We start from the raw sequence: 11,543 nt of genomic DNA, 5'->3' as shown, positions 1-11,543 counted from the left end.
GACACCAAAATAGGTGATAAAGTAAGTTGCAATGAATAAATAAGAAATTTAGAAATGAATATGGGCAGGTTAGGTGAATGGGCCAAATTTTGGCAGAAGGGGTTTAACGTCGATAAGTGTGAGGTTATCCATTTTGGTTGAATAAATATAAAGGCGACTTATTATTTAAATGGAGAGAAAATTCAGAATGCTTCAGTTTCAGAGGTGTCTTGGTGTACTTTCTCGAGTTTTGAAGAATGAGACGAGATCTATTTGAGCTATATTAGATGCTGAAGGGGATAGACAAAGTGGACGTGGAGCCGATGTTTCCCCTTATGGGGCATTCTAGACTGAGAGGCCATAGTTTTAGGCTAAGGGTTTGGTAGATGTAAATCAGACATGGGAAGGAATTACCTTTCTCAAATGGTCGAGTATGTATGGAATTCACTACCTCAGAGTGCAGTGAATGCCAGGGCGCTGAATAAACTTAAGGAGGAGACAGTCAGATTTTTAACTCGTAATGGGTTGAAAGGATATGGGGAGAGGGCGATGGAATTGAGGCCGAAATGACATCACCCATGATCGTAATGAATGGAGGGGCAGGATCGAGGGGCTGAATTGCCTACTCCTGCATCTAGTTCTTATGTTCTTATGTTCATACATCATTGCAGGTAGCATGACAGGTGGAGAGAGCAGTAAATAATGCATATATGACCCTGGGCTACATTAACAGGGGCATAGGGTCCAAGGGCAGGGAGGTTATGCTGAAGTTATATGAGACATTCTATAGACCCCAGCTGGAATATTGTGTACAGTTCTCTGCACCATATTACAGGCAGGATGTGAACACATTGGAGAGAGTGCAGAAGAGGTTTACAAGAATGGCTCGAGGAATTAGAAACTTCAGCTATGAGGATAGATTGGAGAGGTTGGGACTGTTCTCCTTGGAGAGAAGAAGGGTGAGTGGAGATTTGATGAGATGTTCAAAATCATGTGGTGACAGAAGAGTGTAGAATGGGGGAAGCTGTTCCCATTCGTAAAAGGATGGAACACGAGAGGGCACAGATTAAAAGTGATTTGCAAAAGAAGCAAATGTGATGCGAAAAAAAAACTTTTTCACACATTGAGTGCTTCCGGCGTGGAATGCAATGCATGGAAGTGTGGCGGGGGCAGGTTCAATCGAGGCGTTGAAGACGGCATTAGAAGATTATTTGAATAGAAAAAATGTGCAGGGGTTTGGTGAAAATGCAGGGCCATGGCACCAGGTCACAAAGCTCATTTGGAGAGCTTGTGTTGACATGATGGGCTAAAAAACCTCCGGTTCCATTAAAATTGTGTGATCACACTGGCTCCATCCTCCCCTGGTTCAACACTGTCCGATCTCAAAGGCTCCATCCTCCTCGGGTTACACACTGTCCCATCTCACTGGCTCCATCCTCCCCGGGTTACTCACTGACCGACCTCACTTGCTCCATCCTCCCTGGGTTACACACTGTCCGATCTCACAGGATCCATCCTCTCCGGGTTACTCACTGTCCGATCTCACTGGCTCCATCGTCACCGGGTTACATGCTGTCGCATCTCACTGGCTCCATCCTCCGTGGGTTACTCACTTTCCCACCACACTGGCTCCAACTCCTCGGGTTACTCACTGTCCGATCTCACTGGCTCCATCCTCCCCGGGTTACTCACTGCCCCACCTCACAGGCTCCATCCTCCCCGGGTTACTCACTGTCAGTTCTCACTGGCTCCATCCTCCCCGGGTTACACACTCTCTGATCTCACGGGCACCATCCTCCCCCGGTTACACACTGTCCGATCTCACTGGCTCCATCCTCCCCGGGTAACACACTATCAGATTTCACTGGCTTTATCCTCCCCGGGTTACACACTGTCCCATCTCACTGGCTCCATCCTCCCCGGTTTACTCGCTCTCCGATCTCACTGGCTCCATCCTCCCCGGATTTCACACTGTCCGTTCTCACTGTTTCCAATCTCGTGGGGTTTAATTTCCCATTTTGCTGGCGGAAATGCACCATTTAGGCTACAAACTGAAGTTTATCCTGGCCTGTATAATAATAGTAATAGAATATAGCAATACCCTATATTGACACTATATCAAGACTGCAAATTCTCTGGATTTACGCTAATACTGAATATAGAAGCTCTGACGTTCTTACCATTATGCACAAAACCGCCAGCAATTCCAGAACACACATAAGAAGCTCACATAGACCGATATCGAGTTTGAATGGCTGAAGCAAGTTGTGTTCGACCGGTGGGTCCACTCTTTAATAATTCATGCTCCTACGAGTGATTTAAAGACTTGATATTGCTGGAGGAATTTAAAAACCGCATATACTTCAACCTAGAGATTCATTTGGAGGAGCAGATATTCCTCAAAGCCAGCAGTGCACCTATCACGGCTGAAAACTGTGAATTCACCCATGGCCTGGGAATACAGGCAGCCTTTCCAAACCATTCCCATGATCGCTGGAAACATAAACAGGGCAAGGCAGACAGGAAAGGCTCTTCACCCAACTGGAAACATAAACAGGGCGAGGCAGACAGGAAAGGCCCTTCACCCAACTGGAAACATAAACAGGGCGAGGCAGACAGGAAAGGCCCTCCACCCAGAAAGGAAACATAAACAGGGCGAGGCAGACAGGAAAGGGCCTCCAACCAACTGGAAACATAAACAGGGCGAGGCAGACAGGAAAGACCCTCCACCCAATTGGAAACATAAACAGGGCGAGGCAGACAGGAAAGGCCCTCCACCCAACTGGAAACATAAACAAGCGGGGCAGACAGGAAAGGCCCTCCACCCAGATTGGAAAGTAGAAATGTGTTTGCAAGAAGTTCTCCTGAAGCTCGAAAGGTGAACGCCTGGCAACTGGTGTGGTCCCACTGTAATGATATGGGAAACTCCGGACCTGGAAGCTGGAGGTTGAGCAGGATGCCTGTGGGTCTGATACGGCTCCATTACAGTAATCTCCAGAAGGACATGCCAGTGGGTAGTCCAGCAGAGCAGGTAGACATACTCGTTTCAGGAACTTGCCCCTTGGAGGGTTGGGCCCTATGTGTGGCTGAGCCAGATAACGTCCCAGAAAGTTTTCAGAGTTTTCTTCTTCCATGAACGGTGTTCCAGTGCCCATCCCAGGACCTGAGCATGACCATTGTTCATTTCCAGGATGTAGGGCCCGCTCAGCCCTTCATTTTTTGGATGGAGTGGGGAGAGTTAAGCCTCGCAAGTCCCCCTTGGAAGCCAAGGGAGTGATCAGCCGAGTCGAAGGAGGATACATGTCTGGCCCCCCTCCATCGGGACCACATACAGTGTGACCTAGTCTCGGCCGACATAGCGTAGGAAATCTCCCCGAACGACTGGTAGCAGGGATCGATCCCCTCCTCAGACACGATTTGGTAGGTAATAAAGTTTTAGGTAGCAAAAGAAAAGAGGCCAACAACTGCCAGCAGGAATCTGCAGGAGCGCAGGAAACTAGAGAATGTTCAGATGCCATAAAGGATGAAATAGAAACTGCAACAAATGAGATAGATAAGAGAGAGTTGCTTCAATTTAACAATGCTGAAGATAGGCTAGTGGAGTTAAAAAAAGCTCCAGGTAGGAACATTAGAATTTAAAACAAACTCACAGAATGAGCCCGAAATTGGGTTGGCCAATACATCCTTCCCAGAATCAAACAGGTGCTAAAGAAGTCCCAGGGCAGGAAAGGGGACCGTGAGGGAGATGCTCCAACTGTATGAGGAACGTGAGGAAAAGAAAATTGTTAACACGGGAAAGGTAACGGCTGAAGGATAACCCAAAGGAGGGCTGGTAGAAACTTTCTTTCCAGCGTTAAATAGGGATGAAGGGAGAAACCCAAGAAGTCATTGAGTGAGATGCCTCACCCAGTTGAAGAGCAAAATGGGAGGATAGCTCGAGGTGAACACCCAATTGAGAGAGGAAGTATTCCAGAGGACATTAAACAAGTTGCCAATTCCAAACCAAAGGAATGATCTCATGCTCCAATGATTTGTTTAACCGATATCTTATTGCAGAATTGAATGAAGACCAGGGAAGCTCCTAAATAGGCAAAGAAAGAGTGAGGGTGATACCTCACTTGATTGCACAGCCACAGGGAATTACAGCAGTAGCTAAACATCGACTTGAGGGCGATGGGATCAACGGTTACGGGGAGAAGGCTGGAGAATGGGGTTGAGAAGCTTATCAGCCATGGTTGAATGGCGGAGCAGACTCAATGGGCCGAATGGCCTAATTTCTGCTCCTATGTCTTATGGTCTTATAGGTATTCCAGCAGACATTGAATGCCTTATAGGAAAACCCATTCCCAAAATAGAAGAGGGCAAGAGTCACCATGAATTTCAGGGTGAAGCTCACATTGAACCCCCGACTATCTCGCTAGGCATGAGAGAAATTGGACTCCATATTTGGCAACCTAAATGGAGGACAGTGAGGGAAGCTTACAGGGCCACTAACTGTATTGAAAACGAACTGTAAAGACAAACCAGGCCGCACCACAGTAGCTCTAACGGATATGCATGCGGGAGAATCGCCTTCCATCAGGCCAGTTGCAGAAAAGCTGTTCCAGGTGTGGAAGCAGATTACCCACATGTTGCAGGACCAACCAATAGAGCCTGGCAGCAGTAACCGGAACACCCCAGTGGTGCTCGCATTCAAGCCAAATGCTGAACCAGAATCCCTGCAGGGGGCTAAAATCACACAGCAGTCCACCAATCTCCTGCACGCAGCGTGACAGCAGTGTCAGAGTTTGAGCACTGAATTCACAGGTTAACAAAGCGGACAGAGAAGACTTACTCTTGTCAAGAGCAGATCAGCCTTAAAGTCAGAAGAATCGGCACTTAGAGTGAGAAGCCTAGATGACCCCTCCAGGTAAACCAGAGCAGTTTAACTGTTACTGACAAGCTGGGAGCTAACCGTCATGTAAAACCCCAAAAACTCTTAGGCAATAGGATATCAGGATTTGAACAGGCACTCAGTTCTGAAGCCAATAATTTAGCTTACGCCTGGCCCCACTTCCCCAAACCCCCCACCAAAAAATGTACACAACAGAACTTTATTACCCACATAATATTCCCAAAAGGGACAGTTTTTGAATATAACAATGTAACACATTGTCCTTTCCTTAAATGTTAATACTGACGCCCTATCCAGAATTTAAACTTCCGAAATGCAGCAGGAACTGACATTGTCCCTGCTCACTGTTTGTTTGGCTTTCCAGAGTGAATGGGAGAACGACTGCATCCCTCTTTGCTCTTTGGCTTTTTTTTGCAGGGCCACATGTAAAGAAATGAGATAGAATTCATTTCTCCCCGAATGGGGCAAGGACTGTTGGGTTCCGTTGTCATTAAAATAAATCCAATGCTGTGCGCTCAAAGCTTTATACTTTTTTTTTCAAAACGTACGTTGTACTGAACCAAAATACATAAAGCTGCTACAAGCAGATGACCACAGTTTGCGAGCTGCCCCCAGGAGTTACAAGAACAAAATAATTCTCTTCTCAGCCGTACAATCCCACACCTCACTGTGCAGGCCTCTTGTAATCATAAAGTCAGGAATCTCGCACATTGAAACTCGTTAAGCTGATAGAGCTGCAAACAGGCTCATATCACACATGGGGCTGCTCATATCCACTTCAAAAGGGGACCGAAGTGACATCATTTGCAGGCTCCCCTTGATAGCGGAGTCAATGGGTCTGCCTGGACAATGCATTCCCACCACCAGACCCTCAATATGGATGGTAACACTTTCACCAACTAATGACTGGGACATTATCAGTCCTGAAATCAAAGCCAGGTACAGACATTAGATAAACATTGCTTTTGGAAGTCATTGTGATGAAAAAACGTGATATGACTCGAGTGACCATTTTGAAATCTCTACATGCCTTTGATAACTGAGGAATTATCAGACTGTTGTTTTTACATCAACTGGAAAGGACTTCGAAAGCCTCGCTGAGTAAGTACAGTTGGTTTGCATTTCTCAACTACATGAAGCCTGTTTGATTTTACAAGTCTCTGATCAACATATTTAAACTTATATTCATATGAACGACATTGATGACTATGTGGGGGTAGGATTAATAAGTTTGCGGATGACACAAAGATTGGCCGGGTGGTTAACAGTGAGGTTGATTGTCTTGGGCTACAGGAACATATAGATGGGTTGGTCAAATGGGCAGATAAATGGCAGATGGAATTTAGCTGAAAATTCTGAGGTGATACACTTTGGAAGGAGGAATTTATCAAGGAAGTATTCAATGAACGGCATGGCACTAGGAAGTTCTGAAGATCAAAGGAACTTTGGCGTGTGTGTCCACAGATATCTGAAGGCAGAGGGACATGTTAGAGGGGTGGTGAATAAGGCAACTGGGACATTTGCCTTTATCAATGGAGGCATAGCTTACAAAAGTGGGGAGGTCATGTTGGAGTTGTATAGAACCTTGGTGAGGTCACAGCTGGAGATTTGTGTGCAGTTCTGGTCGCCAAATTATAGGGATGGTGTGATTGCAATGGAGGGGGTGCAGAGGAGATTCACCAGGATGTTGCCTGGGATTAAACATTTAAGTTAGGAAGAGATGTTGGATAGACTTGGGTTGTTTTCGTTGGAGCAGAGAAGACTGAGCGGCGACCTGATCGAGGTGTACATGATTATGAGGGGCATGGACAGGATTGATAGGGTGCAGTTGTTCCCCTTAGTTGAAGGGTCATTCACAAGGGTGCATAAATTCAAAGTGAGAGGAAGGTTTAGGTGGAACGTGAGGAGTAACCTTTTTGCCCAGAGGATGGTGACGGTCTGGAATGCACTTCCTGGGAGGTTGGTGGAGTCGGGTTTTTTCAAATCCTTTAAAAACTGCCTGGATGAGCACTTGGCACGTCATAACTATGGGCCAAGTGCTGGTAACTGGAATAACCTAGTTGTTCAGGCGTTTTCCACGTGTTGGTGCAGAGTCGATCGGTCGAAGGGGCTCATCTGCACTGTGATTCTGTGATTGAGTGAACACCTGACAACTACTGCTGTTTTACTCTAAGTGCATGTTTTCCATTCCATGTATAGGGCAACACATGTATTCAACACCAAGTGCAGTTACAAACTCAATAAATGGGATCTACAATAATGAAACAACTATTAGGGATTATTCATATGTCTCTGTGTTAATATTCAACATGTGGTATTGTCCCTGTTCTTCATTTTTACCGTGTTCACGCCTTTTCATTGATTTCAATTATGTTGCTCTGTCATTCGCTGTTAATATGTTAGTAGATTGAGCAGACAAGCAGCTGATGAAGATCGATGAAGAAAGTGTGAAGTTATTAATTTTGCAACAATAATATGGTGAGACAGTATAAAATACAGGGAGAGCCTCTAAAGGAGATGCAGGAACAGAGTTTCATTGAAAATTGCAGGGCATGTTGAGAGAGCAGTTAATAAATTATAAGCATCATCGGCTTGATTAATAGTAGCATTGAAAACTGGAGTAAGGATCTCATGTTGAACTCGTATAAAACACCAGTTAGCGCTCATCTAGCGTTAGGCGTCCAGTTCTGGGGCCCGTACTTGAGGAAGGATGTAGAGAATTTGGAGAGAGTGCAGAGGAGATTCACAGGATAAAGAACTGTAGCTATGATGACAGGTGGGAGAGTTCGCACTCTTTTCCTTGGAGAAAAGGCCGAGAGGAGACGTGGTGGATGTATTTAAGATCCTGAGGTGCATGGACAGGGAATATAATGAGAAACTGTTCCGACTCAAGAGAACATCAAGAACTGCAGGGCACAGATTCAGAATGATTGGGAAAAGGAGCAAATGTGATGTGAGGAAACTAATATTTCACCCAGAAGGTGGTTGATGCCTGGAACAAACTTCCTGAGAAAGTGTTGGAGGCATATTTGTCGAGGTATTCAAAAGGGAATTGGGTCGCTGCCTGAAGAGAAATAACGTGCAAGGTTACGGGGATAAGGAAGGAGAGTGGGACGTGGTGGAATGGTCTATCAGAGAGCCAGTGGAGAGGCAGAACGGCCTCCTTCTGCACTGTAAATATACGTTGATAGTTAGTCATGCAAGAAGGCAGCTGAGCACTACCTTCGCAAGGGCAAATAGGGATGGACAACACAAACTGGCATTTCCAGCGACATCCACATCTCATGAAAAAAATAATTTCAAAAAACACTGTTTCAGAGACTGGCAGCTAAATAAAGACAATGCAAAAATGTATGAGCAAATAAAGAACAAAATAAATAGTAAGAGAAGGGGCCGTGTGATTAGCGAACAGAAATGTGACCTACACATGGAGACAGAAGGCATGTCTGAAGTATTAAATGGCTACTTTGCATCTGTCTTTACTAAGGAGTTCAATATTGCCACAGTAACATTTTAAAAGTGGAATAATTGTGGGAAGACAGTGTGTATTTATTCAAGAAAATCATGTTTAAATAACAAGTTTTCTGAGGAGAGAACAGAGTGTTGATGAGGGCACTATGGTTGTTGTGAGGCCAGTGGGCTTCAGAAAAGGCATTTGACAAATTGCAACATTTCAGCCTTGTCAGAACAGTTGAAGGTTATGGTATAAAGGGACAGTGGCAGCATGGATGTGAAGTTGGCTGAGTGACAGAACATGTAGAGCAGTTACGAACAGTTGTTTTCTGGATGGAGGACAATAGACTTTTCTCGGTTCAGTGCCTTTCGTAATAGATATTTCTGACATTGACGGGGTTGGGCAGGGCACGATTTTAAAACTTGATGATGACATGGAAGTTGGAAGTATAGCAAGAAGGATTGTGCTAAGATTTCAAGTTAACACTAACAGATTGATGGAATAGGTGGGCCGTTGGCAGGTTTAATTCAAAATGACGCAGGTATATTTCAACAAGAAGTCAACCCTCTTGGTCGGAAGAACAAGGAGAGACAATGTAAAATGAATCGTGCAATTCTAAAGAGGTGGAAGGAACAGAGCGCCCAATAACAGATGTGCACAAATTATTGAAAGCAGCAGGGCAGCTTGTGAAGGCCTTTTAATAAGGCTTAGGACATCCTGGGCAATGTGGATAGTGGTGTAGAGAACAAAATCAAGAAGTAATGAAACTTCATAAAACACTGTTTCAGCTTCAAGCCGGAGCATTGTGTCGAATTCTCAGCACCATACTCAAGAAAGGATGCAACAACTTTAGAGGCGGTGAAGGAAAATATTTGAGAAAAATATCAGGGATGAGGAGTTTCCCTGCGTGGATACATGTCAGACAGTGGAGGGATTCTCCTTAGGGAAGAAAGATTGAAAGGAGGTTTGAAGAGATGTTGAACATCATGAGTGGCCTAGATAGAGTAAATAGAGATAAACCATTGCCATTGCCAGAAGGATTGACACTGGTTGTGTTCAGTTTAACTGACGCTTTCCAAAGGAATTAAGTCCTTAAAGGAAAAAGAATGCAGGACGATATGATGGGATAGTGTGCCAATCCGGATTTCTCGTGCAGACAGCTAGCATGAACTCGCTAACCTTCTTCAGTGCTGTTGTCATTTTAATAATCAATGAACGACGAATTAAAAAGCTGCGAGAGGCTCTTTTCTTCCATATTAAAACTCCCTACCATGTTCTCTCAGTTGGAGCTGGATCTGTATTGCTCACTGTCTTATTTAGATTGAATTGTTTCAATACTGATCATTTTAGATTGTCATTAATTGTGTTTGTGAAAACAATAAATATATATCCTCTGCTCTTTCATTTGGTGTCCTGAAGACCCGACAGAGACATCGTGTGCTGTAGCTGGAAGCGATTTTGTGTCTTTATTTTATTGACAACTGTATAACTGCTATATCATTTGACTATAAGAGGCTGGAAGAGAGAAAGGTGTAAAGGCCATTGTTCAATTAATGCGTTTGTACACAAGAGAGAAGGACACACGGAGCTCTCTTAAGCTGAAATATCTTTGCCTTCGATCAATAGCAGTTTTTTTGGCCCAATTCTAATTGTGCAATATTTTTGAGTTGTAGCTCCATTAATCTCAGTCTCCAGCCATCTATAGTGATAACCTAATTCTCCTGTCCTGAAATTGTACAATTTCTGTCACATCCTGGTTTCTCATTAGGATCAGAGGAATGGTTATAATCTCCTGGAAAGAGTTCCTGCTTAATAAGCAACAGTTTCTACTTAATAAATGACAGGCTAAGCTACGATTAGAAAAATTACAATTACTTTGTCGCAATATTTTGCGACAGTGCTTATGTGCCTGTTTCACTTACTGGAACTGAATTAATAAATGCCTGTCCCGTAAAGAGGAAAGATTGATCAGGTGTGGCAACCCAGTGATCGGGAAGGAGCGGCTCTGAGAGTCCTCGATATCGATTCCAGACCCACTAAAGTGTCATGGCATCAGGACAAACGTGGGCAAACAAACCTCCTGCTGGTTACCACCTATCTCCACACACAACACCCAACCCCCACAACCCGCCCCCCCCCCACCCCCCCACCCCCCCACTCCCACACCTGTTCGCCCACAGCGAATTACTCTGCATTCTTCCATTTTGCGAAATACTTGGAAGAAGCAATGAGGGCAGCAAAGGCACAGAATACAGAGATAAAAACAAAAAACTAAAAGCTACTGCGGATGCTGGAAATCCAAAACAAAAACAGAATTACCTGGAAAAACTCAGCAGGTCTGGCAGCATCGGTGGAGAAGAAATCAGTTAACGTTTCGAGTCTTCATGACCCTTCGGCAGAACTGAGTATAGTTAGGAGAAAGATGTAATATAAGCTGGTCTAAGGTGGGGGGGCGGGGGGACAGAGAAGTTGAGGGTGTGGTGATTGTGGAGATAAGCAAGCAGTGATAGGAGCAGATAATCAAAAGATGTCACAGACAAAAGGATCAAAGAGGTGTTGAAGGTGGTGATATTGTCTGAGAAAAGTGCTAATTAAGAATGGAAGACAGGATACTCAAGGTACTGCTCTAGTGGGTGTGGGGTGGAAAGACTAACAAAGTTTTAGTTTTAGATTTAAAAATAATGGAAATAGGTGGGAAAAGAAGAATCTATATAAATTATTGAAAAAAAAAGGGAGGGGGGAGAAACGGGATGGGGATGGGGTGAGGGGGAGTTTAAGATCTAAAGGTGTTGAATTCAATATTCAGCCCGGAAGGCTGTAAAGTGCCTAGTCGGAAGATGAGGTGCTGTTCCTCCAGTTTACGTTGGGCTTCACTGGAACAATGCAGCAAGCCAAGGAAAGACATGTGGGCAAGAGAACAGGGTGGAATGTTAAAATGGCAAGCGACAGGGTTAGGGTTAGGGTCTTTCTTGCGGACAGACCGCAGGTGTTCTGCAAAGCGGTCGCCCAGTTTGCATTTGGTCTCTCCAATGTAGAGGAGACCACATTGGGAGCAACAAATGCAGTAGACTAAGTTAGGGGAAATGCAAGTGAAATGCTGCTTCACTTGAAAGGAGTGTTTGGGCCCTTGGACGGTGAGGAGAGAGGAAGTGAAGGGGCAGGTGTTGCATCTTCTGCGTGGGCATGGGGAGATGCCATAGGTGGGGGTTGAGGAGT

Source organism: Cetorhinus maximus, chromosome 16 (assembly GCF_964194155.1).
Source record: "Cetorhinus maximus chromosome 16, sCetMax3.hap1.1, whole genome shotgun sequence".
In the NCBI taxonomy this organism is placed as follows: Eukaryota; Metazoa; Chordata; class Chondrichthyes; order Lamniformes; family Cetorhinidae; genus Cetorhinus; species Cetorhinus maximus.
This window is presented reverse-complemented; position numbering follows the sequence as displayed.